We start from the raw sequence: 17,105 nt of genomic DNA, 5'->3' as shown, positions 1-17,105 counted from the left end.
AAGTTAGATGCAGCAATCAGTTACGATAGCATGGCTATCCACAAGAACTAAGCAGTTCACTTGTGTGGATTTCCTGCTCTCCCCATGGCACTACGGAGTGTCTATGGACATATTGTTTTGGGGTACAACCCGGTGGGTGACTGCTACATCACCCCATAGGCATTGTGGATCACAATTGATCTGCATTGAGGATCACAGTTTGATCTCTCCCAGTTAGACTTTCAAGGAAAGAATTCTGCAATCTACCACGCGGTAGCGGACAAATTCAACTTTTCAAGTTGATTTCAATCATTACGTACACGGTTACCTATATTGGTTACTATTACCTGCTAGTTGAGCAGCTTCTACAAAGGGTCTTACCAAAGGGTTTGACTATGTAGATTTTAACCAAAGGGGTTGGATTGCGAGGGCAACACCCACGGTTCCCAGTGCAATGGTGTTTGTTTTTTCAGGTAGGAGAAGTGCTCCTCTCCGTTTGAATACGGGTAAGTGAACATTACGTTCAAACCTCCAGGTACACATCTATCGATTTGATGTTATTCCATTGTTCGTATGCTTTGCTTGGTTTTTTAAAGACGTATAAGCAGGCTTGAATGTTACAGAGCCATGCCAAGGGCATGACGGCACAAAGTATTTTGGGCCAAGCGTTGTGAGCAGGATGGAAACACACACAACGCCTCTATAATGACCCGACACACACTCTTGGGATGATACACACACACATTATGGGGCACCACTCGGCTTACACAACCAGCCTGGCCGAGACAGGAAACACACAGACGGAGTGAGAAGAGAGAGATTCCCACTTGCCCACTCAACACTCACACATACACACTCACACACACACTCTCAATTCAGCTCAAAGGAGGCAAATTGCTGTTGTTTAGACTCAATGAAGCTCAGCCCAACACCAATGGGGCAAATAGTTTACACAGTATTGAGGAAATACACCAGATACAACCACAAAGTTAAGCAGAGGCTTCACTCACCGGAGAAGATTACACAGGAAAAACAGCAAAAAATCTGTGAGGAATTTGGCAAAATGGACAGCGTCATTGCGTCCAGAACGCCCAAAAACCCCACCCTACAATGTCACAGTGCTCAAATCCGACCTCGGATGAGCAGTTTAGGGCCAAAAAATGCTCCAAAAACAGCAAAAACACACTTGCGGTTGTTCCTCCTCTCTTCTCCACGTTTTTTCTGGTCTTCTCTCAATTTTTTCAGTTCCCATACTTAGCTTTATTAGTTGGGCACCCTTGGCCTTTTAGATGACCTCAAACGGACCCCGAACAGGCCAAAAACTGACCTCGCAATGCATAGTTGTCACCTTTTTGCATCATCCACACACCTGGCACTCAGTTTTTCCAAATAATGCATCCCGCAACCACGTGAAGTGGCCCCAAAAAGTGGTCCTCATGATAACCTTTCTGCATAAGTATCACAAGAAAACACCCACGTCGTGTCCATACTTCTCCACGTGCAAGTATTGACCCCGTTCAACCTCTTGACGCCACTAGATGCCATCTGACGCACCTGCTTACCTCATGTCGTCTACCCGCGGATAGCTTCCTCGAGAAGTTTTACGCGCTACCAACTCCTCCTTATTGTAGAAAAAACACAGTGGTACTGGTAATAGTGAAAATTGATGCACTATGTACACCCTGTCCTACTTGTACACATGTGGGCCCCACATAACCACCTGGCTCTGAAAAATGGGCAATTCTTTATTTGATGCACGATGCATGTATATGTACATATGCGCAATCCCTTGCTCCAAAAAACTCCTGACATAATTTGCTCATCCCCTAGTCTGCTAGATCATTCATGATCAGCAACAGCAAAGAGAGATATGAGACTCGCCGCATCACAGGTCTCCTCATCCCTCACCAACACTGCTTGATCCACAGACAGCTCATCTTGCTCCACCATCATCAATCTAGCATGATACAATTTTAGACGCAATCCATTTACCCTTGACTTATGTAGAACACCATCCAGGTTAGCCAGCTGATATGTGCCATTTGGAAAACACTCCACTACCTTGAAAGGGCCTTCCCACTTAATTTGAAACTTCTTTTGGAAGGTGTTGTCCAGCTTATTGTTGTAGCGCAAAACCAAGTCATGTTTCTTGATACCCTTACTTTTGACCTTTTCATTTATCTTTGCCAAAGCCTTATCCTTCATCTGCCCATAATGCTCCAATGCGCTCATCCTATCCAACTGGACCTCTTGTAACTGCAAGAGCCTCTCTTTGAATGCATCACTAGGCGGCCCAAGCAACTTCTCTAACATCTTGACCGCAGGCAACTCTACCTCCACAGGCAATAGTGCTTCCTTTCCATACACCAAATGAAATGGAGTAAACCCTGTACCTGTCTTCACCGAAGTACGGTAAGCCCATAATGCACTAGGCAATTCCAAATCCCAATTCTTTCCTTGGTGCTATGTCACTTTAGAAAGAATTTGTACCAACTCACCATTGAATCTTTCATTTAAGCCATTACACTGCAGGTAATAAGGAGTGGTATGCTGGTGCCTAATCTTCATCTTTGTGCATAAGAAGTCTAGCAGTTTAGCTCTAAATCCTAGCCCCTTATCTGAAAGTAGCTCTAATGTCACTCCAAACTTGCAACATATTTCATCATACACAAATTTTGCCACATCCTTTGCAGTGATCTGTTTTACTTCTATAGCCTCTGCCCATCTAGAGAGATAGTCCACTGCCGTCAAGATATAGCTTTTGCCCCTGCTTGTGATAGGTAACGGGCCTATTGCATCAATCCCCCACTTTTCAAACACATCAAACGCCATAATGGTTTTTCGTAGCTCTGGCTTCAACACTCTCTTCCCAAATGCTTGACACCTATTGCAAGACCTACACCAATGGTGAACATCCTTGTGCAAACTAGGCCATACATACCCCTCTTGCAAAATCTTATGCAAGGTGATCTTTAGAGCAAAATGGCCACCACATGCGCCTTCATGATTCTCTTCCAACACTCTGTAAAGCTCCTCCCGCCAAGGTACACGTCTCAACACGAGATCAGCCCCTTTCATGTATAAGACATCACCAATCAATTTGTACCTGTATGCTCTACGCACAAAGCCATACTTCTTAGACTTCTGAATCTCCTTTGGAATGATTCCTGTTGGCAAAAACTCCTCTTCTTGAGCCAAACTTTCCCGGCCATGATAAAGAGGTAAAGTGGTCCTCAACACAAATAGCTCCCCAATCATGCCTTGAGCTGCTTCATGTGCCTCTCCATTTAGAGCACGTTCAATGTGTCTGATGATCCATGCTTCGAACTTTTTTAATAGGCCTTTAATTCTGAAGCACATTTCCTTCAATGAGGTGTTCTTGCTCTTCCACACACCCGGCACTTGCTTCGCCACTAACAAGGCATCACCTTTTATGCTCAACCTTCGAACCCCATGCTTCAAACAAATGTGTTATCCAGCTTCCAGAGTAGCATATTCAGCCTCATTGTTACTATGAGCATCCAATTTGAACCCTCTCTTGCATACTAGCTTCCCCTCTGGATCATAAAGTGGTATACCCCCTGAAGCTGCATCATGGCTCTTTCTGTATGAACCATCAAAGAACAACACATGTGCATTGCTGATCTGTGGCACTTCTTCAACTAACTTTCTCACCACCTCTTCCTTAACAATAAGGGGATTCTCCTTGTAGGTCAACAAATCAGCTAGGGTAGCCCTTGTACTATCTTCCACTAGAAAAGAGAACTCAAACTCTTGCAGCTCAATTACCCATTTCTTCACCACATTTGACATGTTAGTACCATTAATTAATTGTGGCAAAAAGGCATAACTTGTCAAGAAAACAAAAGGCCGTGGTAGCAAGTAATGACGAAATCGTCGACAAGCAAATATTACACTGGCCATCACTAGCTCTACTTCCGAGAACTTTCTCTCCGCTACCAACTTCACTCGGCTTGCACAATACACTGGCCTCATATAATGGCTGCCCTTCCCCATTTGCAATAGCATGGCTCCAATGGCATCATCCCCTACTGATGGATTTACATAAAACACTTTCTCCCAATCATGAGCCTGCATGGCTGACAACCCCCCTAACACCTCTTTCACCTCTTGAAACACTTCTTCACACTTGTCATCCCATTGCAATGGATCATGCTTTTCCACTTGCTATAATGGATAAAGAAGCTGCGAAGACAATGGAATAAACCGTGCCATGTACTTCACTTTGTGTATAAAAGTTGCCAATTGCTTCGTACTCGTAGGTGATGGAAGAAGAATAATAGACTTAACCTTTTCTGGATCAGCCTCAATGCCATTTTCTGACACCATATGGCCCAATAACTTCACCCTTGGCTGTGCTAGATGACATTTCTTTGGATTTAGTTGTCCTCCACATTCATCATATCGAGCCAATACCATCTGCAGCTTCTCATGGTGTTCAGCCCTACTGCTATAAACACAGAAGTCATCCATAAAAGCTTTAACACAACTACCAATGAATGGTTCCAACACCCAATTTGCTCTCTCTTGATAGAAGGAAGGTCCATTTGACAACCCAAATGGCAATATTGTGTAGCAATAGCAGCCCCATGGCGTAATAAAAGTGGTCTTTGTGCGGTCTTTAAGAGCAATCTTCAATTGAAAATAGCCTGAAAAACCATCACACACACTGTACCTCTCATAACCTGCCACTGAATCCAAGATCTGATCGATGAATGGAAGAGGATATGGGTTCTTCTTAGTGGCTACGTTTAAGGGTTTAAAATCTACACAAATTCTCCACTTCCCATCCTTCTTTGGACTGACTACAACTGGACTCACCTATTCTGTGGTCTCCACAGGGACTATGAACCCTGCCTTCAATAACTTGTCCACCTCTTCTCGCAAGGCTTCCATTTGCTCTTGACCCATCCTTCTTAGCCTTTGCCGCACTGGCTTAGCACCTTCTTTCAGCTCTATATGCATCTCTTCGTCCTTGAACCCTCTGATCTCTTCATATGAAGTAATGAACAAATCCAGAAAACTAGCCAGCATGTGCAAATATATATCCTTCTCCATAGCTGAGAGGTCTCCACTGATAATTTGTGTCATCAATTCCTGCTTCTTTGACAAATCAACCTTGGTTTGCATCAGCCCTTCAATCACTTCATAAGGCCCTTCACTTTCATCTTCAACCTCATTCGCAAATGCAACTAAACCAAACTCCTGGATTTCTTTGTCCATCAAAAGAAATGCAACATCAGCATCCTCATCACTGCTGGTAATGCTATCACTGTCCTCATCTGTCACCGTGGAAGATTCTTCATCACTAGACTCATCCTCATCTTCATAAAGCTCCTCTAATCGTTTCCTTGTGTCCATATATAAAGCTTCTTGGCACCTATCTTTCCATAGAGGCTAATCGTACCATGTCGCCAATCTTGAACAGCTCCCACTGCACGTAACCATGGTCTGCCCAGTATAATAGGATATGCTCCCAACCCTGCTGGCATCACATGAAAATCAACCATTGCCTTTGCATCATATGCCTCCACTTCTAAGCTCTTTACAACACCCAAGCATTTTACTTTTTGATGGTTTGCCAATCTGATCCGGAAACCTGACACCCCAGACACTGTAAGACCCATCTTCTCAACGCATGAGTGTGTAATGACACATATTTGGGCTCCACCATCCACATAACCTTGTCCCAAATTTTTCCTTTTATGCCACACATCTACTATTGGACAAATGTTTGGTAGCTCATCCATTGCCAACACCTTTACTGAACCTCTCTCCGGCTCTTTCTCCATTGGGTTAACCATCCTCTTCCACTGTCGCTTTAGCTTAGGCACCATCTCTATAAGCTGCCCAAAAGTAACATCTGCCTTCCTGCTCGTCAGATCATCCTTCAAGTCATAGCTTAATTGCCCATCCCCTAGTGGAAAATCTGAAACATGAAACTTTCGACGAGCTCTCCTTTTCCTCTTGGCCTTGACATCCTCGCCTTCATGGCTCTTTCCTTTCTTCTTACTAGGACCTGGGGCACTTCTTTCTTCCTTATCCTCTGTGGTCCTCTTCCCAATAGGCATCACTAATGTATCCTCTAGCTTTGATGCCTTCTCCAAAGTGACTACAGTTAGCACTTTTGTCTTTCCCTTTTCCTCCTGGGTCAGTCCACTAGTTCCTTCATCTCCCTTAATTTCGATGCCATAATCATTTGACCTAGTTAGCACCTATCTTGGCAATGGATACATGTCTCCCCCCATCCTTGGTGGCTTATCACATTGCGGGCTGATGTGACCCAACTCTCCACAATTAGAACATGTGGGCGTCTGCCTCCAAAACCTACCATTGCTTTGTCCAACACCATTCCTAGGACTTTCTTCACCTCCTGGCTGATTTGCAAACCTCCCTCGACCTCGATTATTTCCCACTTGACCTAGCATGTTTAGGCTAAGATTCTTCATCAAATCTACCACTTGCCTCATGTCTTGCCTTAGCCCATCATCTTGCACCGATGTAGTGACCACTACTGGCATAACCTGAGTAGTAACAGGAACCACTGGTTCATGATGAACCCCTGACATGTGACCTTGTAAAGAGTCCATAGGCTGAAATTCAGACCTCATGGGCAAAGACTCCACCCCTAACTGGCTCATTTTCTTCAACTTTCACTCTTTGTTCCTTGCTACCTCTAGTGCATCTTCATATGTCCTAGGCTTCTTTAGATCCACTCTCCAACGTATATTCTCCCAAAGACCAGTCAAGAACATGTCCTTCTTCATCATGTCAGGCGGGGGTACCTGTGGTGCTAAGGCCTTGCACATCCGCTCCCATGCCAATGAGAACTTACGTATGTACGCATCTACTGGCTCACCTTCCTTTTGCACCAAACCTTGTACTTCTTGCCACACTTTGTCAGGATCTTATATCTTCACAAACTCCACTTCCAACCCATGCCTTAGATTGTCCCAACTCAATCTTACAGGTGGATCCGCTGCACGCAACTCCTCTTCAAATGTTTTGGACCAAACTCGTGCATCACTCTTCAAACAAATTTGGAGAAGACGTAACATCTGCGCAGGGTCATGAATCTGGTTGCTAATGCAGGCAACCTCCATCTTTTCCAAAAAATCTTCCACATCTTCATCACTTCTTCCATGAAACTCCGGATAAGAGAAAGCCATGGCTACCCAAGTTACAATGCTTTGAGAACTCCTTTGAACACACGTGCAAGAACCCAAAACTTTTGACTACCCAATCCCCAGAAACTTCAATGGAGCTCAACTTTAGATAAGGACAAACACATGCACATCAAATGAGTTTTCATAGTTGATCATCGGAATTACAACAGGCAAAGGACATTCCAAGATCTCTCGTAATCTTCTTGGCCCGAACATAAAGACTATGCGCTGCTGGAAAAAAATCTTCCTGGACACATGAACATTTATCTGGATTCTTTGAGTTAAATGAAATGGAGTGAATTGAGGGCCATTTTGATCATCCATTAAAGCCAACCATGAAGCTCCCAAGAAGGCGCACCTGACTTAACCTCTGATTTTGCCAAAATTTCAGCAGCATAACAGCATAAATGGCTCAAAAGACCAAAAAAACAGCCATCATAACTTGGAAAATTTTTGGCAGAGTTTCCCCAGAAATAGAGCAGTAGGAACCCAAAATATAGACTGTATATGTATGCATAAAGTGTCAATAATAGAACCCGAGCATCAAGTAGGACTCACTAGTACATAGCCTATGGCGAGGTCACAAAAAGGGTGCTCCAGCTACCTGTATCACCGAAAGGATCTCCACATTTGAGAATCCCCCAGCTCAATAAAAACCTCACGCTATCGACCCTCACACGAAGGCTAATGCAAATCGTGTATAGTCAAGTCTCAGAAATGACTATCTTCCAGACCAAGTCTCAGAAATGGCTGGGACTGCCAAATACAACCAAGTATGGCTCCACAAATGTGTACAATGGCAGTTTCCACAAGTAACGTACAATCCAGCAGACAATGCGCTCAAATAGGCGCCAAGTGATGCATACCCACAACAATTGCAAGTGACATCACTGCTAGTATATCACTGTACTCCAGCTACCTCTACCTGTGTGAATCACCTGTATCTGTACCTGTCCCTGTAACCTGTAACCTGTAACCTGTAACCTGTAACCTTGAATCTCGAAGCTTGAAGCTCGAAGCAGAAGGTACTCGAAGAAGATCCTCCGTGGGGGCGCCAAAAGAATGTGAGCGGGATGGAAACACACACAACGCCTCTATAATGACCCGACACACACTCTTGGGATGATACACACACACATTATGGGGCACCACTCGGCTTACACAACCAGCCTGGCCGAGACAGGAAACACACAGACGGAGTGAGAAGAGAGAGATTCCCACTTGCCCACTCAACACTCACACATACACACTCACACACACACTCTCAATTCAGCTCAAAGGAGGCAAATTGTTGTTGTTTAGACTCAATGAATCTCAGCCCAACACCAATGGGGCAAATAGTTTACACAGTATTGAGGAAATACACCAGATACAACCACAAAGTTAAGCAGAGGTTTCACTCACCGGAGAAGATTACACAGAAAAATAGCAGAAAATCTGTGAGGAATTTGGCAAAATGGACAGCGCCATTGCGTCCGGAACGCCCAAAAACTCCACCCTACAATGTCACAGTGCTCAAATCCGACCTCGGATGAGCAGTTTAGGGCCAAAAAATGCTCCAAAAACAGCAAAAACACACTTGCGGCTGTCCCTCCTCTCTTCTCCATGTTTTTTCTGGTCTTCTCTCAATTTTTTCAGTTCCCACACTTAGCTTTATTAGTTGGGCACCCTTGGCCTTTTAGATGACCTCAAACGGACCCCGAACAGGCCAAAAACTGACCTCGCAGTGCATAGTTGTCACCTTTTTGCATCATCCGCACACCTAGCACTCAGTTTTTCCGAATAATGCATCTCGCAACCACGTGAAGTGGCCCCAAAAAGTGGTCCTCATGATAACCTTTCTGCATAAGTATCACAAGAAAACACCCACGTCGTGTCCATACTTCTCCGCGTGCAAGTATTGACCCCGTTCGACCTCTTGACGCCACTAGATTCCATCTGACGCACCTGCTTACCTCATGTCGTCGGCCCGCGGATAGCTTTCTCGAGAATTTTTACGCGCTACCAACTCCTCCTTATTGTAGAAAAAACACAGTGATACTGGTAATAGTGAAAATCGATGCACTATGTACACCTTGTCCTACCTGTACACATGTGGGCCCCACGTAACCACCTGGCTCTGAAAAATGGGCAATTCTTTATTTGATGCACCATGCATGTATATGTACATATGCGCAATCCCTTGCTCCAAAAAACTCCTGACAGCGTCCAATCTATCTTTCTGTCTTTTGCTGTTACGAACTTACTTGTAGGGTTCAATTTGGCACATGTTGTCACATGGGATACAACATGGTCTAGGAACTCTAGGAGTTCGGTTTAGCCAGTGTGGAGCAATGAATGAGGGTCCCTCTCACTCTTGTCGCAGAGTGTTTGCAGTTACCTCCACACACAAGTACATCTCGTACTTGATGGATGTCACTTTTCTTGATATCCTTGTTTGAGACATATTCCACATGTGGAGAATATGAGTCTCTGGGACTGACACTGGCGCCAAATACCAATGTGTCGCGACAAAGTCCCTAGGTGCTGGTCGTATCCATTGGTTCGACCATTTTTTAGCACACAGTATCAGGTACAATTTCAGTGGCCAGAAATTGTCGGGTACTAAGTACAGACTTGTGGTGATTACGAGTGCTGTGAAACCACCTTAACGGAGGGTTGTTTCTACATATAGCAAAGTCTACTACGTTCATGAGAATGTCTCATGGTTGGTTCCTAGGTGTGACTGGGTTGTCCCATTCTATTATGGTCCAACTTTTGTTGCAAGATTTTCACGTAAGTATAGTGGAAAGTCTCGTCATGGAATTGCGGTTCGGATAAGTTTGTGTTAAATGCATGCACACTAGGTGTTATGGGCCCTAGTGTTTAACACAAATTTATTCGGAGCGGCATGCAAATTCATGGACTTTATTGTTTCTGTAATTTTTTGCAATATCAGTGCAATTTCTCTTGCAGATTTTGTATGAGTTTACACCCTGCCATACAAGGTGATGGTTGAGTATGGGTGTTTCCGATTGGCTACTAGTTGGTTGTCTCCATTCCATATCGCGTATATGGCTGGATACTCAATGATTGAGTCATAGTTTGTCGTCAGTCATGAGGGACTGTCTGTAAGTGGTTGGGGGAAAGCACCTCACTCTTACTGCTGCTACTCATCCCGCGTAGGATGGGCAGTTTACAAGCATTCTATTTAGGACTAAAGGATATGAAAAGTGCATACGTTAAATCACACTAAAGGATATGCTAAGTGCATACGTTAGCAAGAAGTGAAACAACTGGATCGGTTACCTTTCTAGTTTGGATTTTGCTTCATATGATGAAAGGCATGTTACGGCTACTTTTATTCTCTGACTGTTATTCTCAAGTTATCAACCTTAATCATCAGTTTTGATGCGGTTGGCTACTAGCAAGAAACCATAGCAAGTCAAGGACTTGGTTGTTGTTGTTGATGAGTATGTCAGCATAGTACTTTCATGGAAAGATGAGCCGAGGTTATATTGCACATTCAAGTACCTCCAGAAAGTCTGAAACTTGGGTATGCATTTAGACACCTCTTCGTTATGATAACTCGTTTAACATACTCAAGTGAGTTTTAAATGGAGTCTTCACATTATGTTAGTTACGGGTCGGTTAACCAAGACGGTGGTACAAGGACAACAATGTGGAAAATCAAGATGTTATTCTTGATTTCATTGAACCTCCCAATGAACCGGGTTCCGATTCAACAAACCGTTGGATCCATGAGGGATGCCACGGTGGAAAACATTAGTGTTCTTATGAAGATACCACCACTTGTGTTTTCGAGGACGAAAAATATTTGGTACCAATATGAGAACCCTAGGAGCTAGAGACCTGGATCCTCCACCCAACCGCCCATACTTATAGGCTCTTAGCCCTAGGATCCCCTGTCCACACTGCTAGCTGGCACATGGCCGGGGTCCGTGACCCCCCTTTAGGGTAGGGCCCTACCCATAGGACCTGTGTCCTGACAATCCGGCTTGCGTTTCAACTTGTAAACCCACATTGTACCAATGGCCTTTTTTCCTAAAGTCCATGTGTCATTTTCTATAAGTGCATCATATTCTAATTGCATGGTAGCCATCCAATTCTTTGGATTTCGTGCTTTATCAAAAGGCAAAGGTTCCTCAACATCACATAAGCTAGAAACAGCCAAAGCATAACAATCTGATGCATAAGATGCATGGCGAGAACCTGATTGAGTACGACTAGATAAAGGTGCATCCAATTTACTGTCATGCAAAGTATGCATCAGCCATTTTGGCATACCTCTAGCTTGCTCATTCTCTCCTCATCAAGTACATCATGTACAACTACATTAGATATTGGTTGATCGGTAACATTTTCAAAAACCCCCATAGGCTTTACATATGCCTCATTTGAATATACATTCGAACTTCCACCACTGAAAAGAGGCAACAAATTGTCATAAATGTCATGTGAGCTAACATTACTATCTCTAGTACATGACAGCAAGGGCTGAACAGAATCTTCCAAAAATACAACATCCCGTGAAACCAAAACACGCTTTGTTTGCGGATGGTACAACTTGTAACCTTTGCTTTCAGCACTATAACCAACAAAAATGCGTTTGACATGCTTATCATCCAATTCTTGCACTGCGTTTGTAGCACCAAAGCATAAGCCAAACAAGCAAAAACATGCATGTGCTCAATATAAGGCTTTCTATTATGCCATGCTTCAGAAGGACTCATAGATTGTAAAGCTTTTGTAGGACACTTATTAAGTCCATAAGTGGCACATATGATAGCCTCAAGCCAGAATGGATGTGACTTTTGACCGGTCATACATCGTGCCATTTCTTTAAGCGACCTATTTTTCCTTTTAGCAACATCATTTTGTTAAGGTGTGTAAGGAATTGTACATTGGTGTTTCATCCCACGACTAGCCAGAAATGCATTAAATTCATGAGACATATACTCCCCCCTCAATCAAAACGAATGGTGCCCATAGTACATTTTGAGACATTTTCAACCATAGCCAGAAATTGCTTGAGACACATAAACACTTCAAACTTCACTTTAAGCAGATAGGCCCATGCATGCCTAGAGTAATTATCAATGAAAGTCACAAAGTATAGGTAATTTCCCAAGGACGGAGTTTGCATGGGCCCATAAACATTGCTATGCACAAGCTGCAACCTGCATGTAGCCCTTACTGAATCATCCTTTAGAAATTTTAAACATTTCATCTTACCCAAAATACAGCCTTCACAAACATGCTTCACAAGTGCTTCAAGAGGCTTCAAAGAAGTGACCATATCAGATTTTTGCAAACGCAACAAACTGGAAAAATTTAGATACCCAAAATGTGTATGCCAAAGTTTTGCATCTAAAATAGCCTTTGAATCCACAACATCATTTGCAAAATTCTACCCACACTTGTCATACAAAGTGAGCTTATATAGCCCAAAGCATAAAATGCCAGATGCAACAATTTCATCATTGAAATTGAGATCATGAACTGTACATTTGTAGACTATCATCCACAAAGTCTAGCAACAAGAAGACCAAGTCTAGCAAGCACAAATATAGAAAAAAGGTTCTTTTTTATCCCAGGTACATAGAATGCATCAACAAGTGTGAAATAACTGCCATTTGCAGCAGTCAACACAATCTTTCCAACTCCCTTGATCAGATAAGACGCATTGTTAGCATAATTGATTGTATCCCCATGAGGGACATCCTTGAGAGAGGTAAACAAGTCATGGTGAGAGGTAATGTGCTTTGTAGCACCACTGTCAAAGTACCACACATGAGCATATGCAGCAATTGACATATATGCATCATGGATAGAAGGATCATAAGTGCGCTCTGCACTAATAGCCCATTTTGTATCTACATCAGAATCACAATATCCTTTCACAAAAGACTCTACAATAGCTACACTTGTAGTGGAGCCAACCTCTATCTTCTTAGCCTTCTAATTTGGACATTTCTTGATCATTAGCTTTCCAATAATGGCAACGCATCTTCTTTTTGCCTTTGTCACCAGAATTCCCAAATGTAGTGCTGCTAGTAGAAGCATTAGAAACATGTGATTTACCACTCGCGGAAGAACCATGAGAAGTGGCTACATTGTTGTTACCACCTTTTCTTTGAGCATCCACAAAAGCCTGTTCAAGTACACAATTTAGCCCTCTTTTTTTTGGAAAGTGACTCTTGCAACAGCAATGTGCATAATGCATCAAACTTGACAACTTCAGGATTTTCTTGGGTCATAAGTCTCCAAGTACTGGCAAAAGTTCGGTAAGAATCTAGCAAAGCATCACAAACAATCTGCACAAGGGAATTGTCAGAAATGACTTCGCTTGCATAAATAAGTTTCCAAGAAGGAAAGTTTCCATGTCATCTTCCTCATGCATAATCTTTGAGTCCAACTCTTTACGCAACAATGCGATTTTTGCCTCATTTATGACTTGCATAAAGACCGGCTAGAATATCCCAAGCCTATTTTGAAGATTTAGCTAAACGAATGTGATGAGAAATAGTACACTTTACAGCTAATGCAATAAATACATGAGCTTGCACATCTCTTACATCCCAACGAGCTTGCTCAATCGTAGGCAAAACAGCTCTAATAGTAGCAATTCTACCACCAAAACCTACAGCATCCTCAACATCCCCTATATCGAGAGAACCAAGATGTACATCAATATCCTGCACAATATTCCGAACACCCTTTGACACAAGAACATGTTGCATCATGTAAGCCCACATTGAGTAATTGTCCCCATCCAACCTATCCTCAACAGCAAACATCTTGAATACATATGTGTTGTTGTCAGCCATGGTGAATGCTTGCATCTTGCTGATGTGAAAATTCCCCCAAAATAGGAGAAACAAAGTGGGACTAATGTGTTCTATATAGCACAACCCAAAGAGTCTAGACTGTAAGGGACTTGTTATGTAGAAAACAACATCGACATAAATTCTGCACAAAATGAAGAAATAGCCTCTGCAACACTGCGTGTAGTAGAAACGGAGGGCGGAATGAGCCCAAATGAAAAATTTGAGCATACCAAACTCTATGAGCTTTCCCAAATTATTTGTCAACCAAAGCTCACTGAAATCAAAGAAATTGAGCACGCATTTGCTGGCGATGTTGGCGATGTAGCTCGGGAGGACGCAACCTTCTCTGATACAAATTGTTGGAAATAGGGTTGCAAACATATGTACACAAAGCTTGGAGAAGATAAAGAAGGCTCAAGGCACACAACAAAGAGCGTTTTCCTTAGTGTGCAATGAAAAGATGAGATAGCCCTAGAGTGATGGGCGTATATACAATGCACGGGGGGGAAATGTCCTAGTGAGGGAAAAAATGCCCCGGTGGTCCTAAGTGTGTTCACACACATCACAACCACATGTATATTGTACTAGGAAGAAGTGGTAAGGAGAATGAATCAAGGCTATAGAGAGAACCCAAATGTATGACAACAACAAATGATGAGATGTGACACTTGTGGAGGGGATCATCCCACCACATGGTGTAACACTCAGCCAAGATTGCAAGTGACACTTGTGGAGGGGATCATCCCACCAAATGGTATAACACTCACCCAAGATTGCAACATATGTTAGGGCAACAACCACTTCTTCAAAATGATAGTAGAGGAGTAGTCAACTATACTCAACCAACTGAACCACATGAGAGCCAAGCATTGAGGATGTCTTCTTTGTATTACAACAAGCCTAGAGATACTTATGGAATGATGCCAGAGAGTACTTCTTATGCTAGAGATACCTATCCTTCATGGAAGAGTTTAGGATTGATTGCACAACCATCCTATGTGTCACAACCCATGAAAAATCATTATATGATGGACAAAAACACCTTGATGTTCATAGTCAATCAAGAGCATGGATCAAAGACCATTCCTACTAGGCAAGAACAACCATCAGTTGCACCACCAGCTACACAACAAGTAGGACCATGCTATGAATGTGGAGGTGATCATTGGGCAAGAAGTTTTCCACACAAGGGTGAAAGTAAAGAGATTTTTGGATTATGTGATGAATGTGCAATCACTCATGTTCTTCCAAACTATCCCAAAAATCTTGATAACACGGGAAAAGCAACAATGAACAATGTAGGAGTGTTACCTTATTCAAGTGGATTTGAGGTAGAACCCACGATTCCAATAAATGCAATGAAAAGAGCTCAAGCTCAAGGAGCTGCCAGAAACAAACTTGTTGAGGAGGAACATAAACTACCTGATCAAATGGAAATTGAGAGCATAGTAGTGAGGACTCAAAAGAAAATCATGGAAAGTTAAACAAGACAAAATGAAAGCTAAAAGGCTAAAAAGAGAATACTGCCTTAGAAACCAAGTTGCAACAAGCCAAGGAGCATCTAAAACATGAAAGGGAAAAGAAGGATCAAACAAGAGGAGTGACGTAAGCCAAGATATTGTCGTGAGGTTCAGCCCTGGTAGACAAAGTTCGAGAGCCATTAGACGCTATGTTACAAGTATTTGAGGCTAGACTAAAAACCAACCAGACACTGGAACAGAGATGGTTGACATATCCGCATCCTGAGATTGAGAGATAGAGACTTGAAATGTGCAAAAGACTCATAGAGATAGCTTGAGCTCTAATGGAGCCAGAGAAACAAACCATCCCTAAGTAGGAAGCATTAATCCATGAAAGAAATGGGGAAATTGAGCACACGGGAAATGAAACAAATGATCAAATGAGATCAGAGATAGAAACTGTAACATTTAATGGCCTAGTAACTTGTGTGTAGCGGAAAATAGCATAGAGATAGTGAGCATTTCATTAGAATAGATTCCTAATGAGCATGGCAAGAGTGCTTGGATGGGGAGAGAGCAGCAAAAAGCATAACACCTAGTTAGATAGGCATGAACAATACTTCAAAAGAGAGAGAAACTAAGCTATTGACAACAGTTGAGGACAGGATTTACATGGAGCCGGGCGGTCCCCCCTCCAAAAGGCTTTGTATTATAGGTTTCCCCCATCAAGGGAGACATTTTACAGTACAATCCTTTGTGTTCCTTCACTAGCTAGTGCAATGAATATGGAAGCTTCAAGCACTAAGCAAACACTTATAAAACACAACATCAACTCCCTCACGGTCTTAGACCCAAGACCTCACACACCTTCAAAGATGGTAAGAGCTAGCGGGGTATGAGAGTAGATTGAGAGAAAGAAGGAGTAGTCTTACGAGAAAGAAGTATATTTCCTCACATAATCACTCCTAAAATCTTAGCATAGCTTAGTAATTAGCATGGTAGAGGAGATGAGCATGCATTGAAGCTTGGCTCTTGGTTGGATTTGCATCACAAAGCCAAGAGTTGTTGGTGTAGGCCTCCCTTCTCCCAATCTTGGAGTAGATTATGAGCTTTCCATTAAAGCTTGAGAAGGAGAGAGAGAGAGAGAGAGAGAGAGAGAGAGAGAGAGAGAGAGAGAGAGAGAGAGAGTCTTCTTGCTCCAGACATGAGATTGTGTGAGTGTGTGTGTGTGTGTGTGTGATAATGCCTTGCCAAAATCAGCCCCCTCTCTCTCTTGCTGACACCCCATTGGATCCTGCAAAGCTTAGCCAATGAGAATTGAGAAGCATAAGTGATAGCCTTGTGACATCTGTCCCCCTTTTCCCTTTTGTGAGAGCTTTAGGTAATTAAATAATGCAACTAAACTCTCATTGGACCCAATTATCTTTTGGCTAATAGGAATCAGGCAAGCCATTGGGCTGTTGAATGCTCATTTGACCCCTTGGGAGACTGTCCAATAGTCTTCTAAAGAGCTTAATTCTTATTGGTTCTTTTGTCAAGTGTTTTTAAATGAATTAAACTAGATTTACTCTAGCCTAATTCTCATTGGTCCACCTCTATGGCCATCCAATAGGATTTGAGTGCACCTAGTGGCCAATTGGCCTAGGGAG

This window comes from Adiantum capillus-veneris, chromosome 11 (assembly GCF_014529385.1).
Source record: "Adiantum capillus-veneris isolate H3 chromosome 11, ASM1452938v2, whole genome shotgun sequence".
NCBI classification, from domain to species: domain Eukaryota; kingdom Viridiplantae; phylum Streptophyta; class Polypodiopsida; order Polypodiales; family Pteridaceae; genus Adiantum; species Adiantum capillus-veneris.
The sequence above is the reverse complement of the archived record's forward strand: the minus strand, read 5'-3'. Positions refer to the sequence as shown.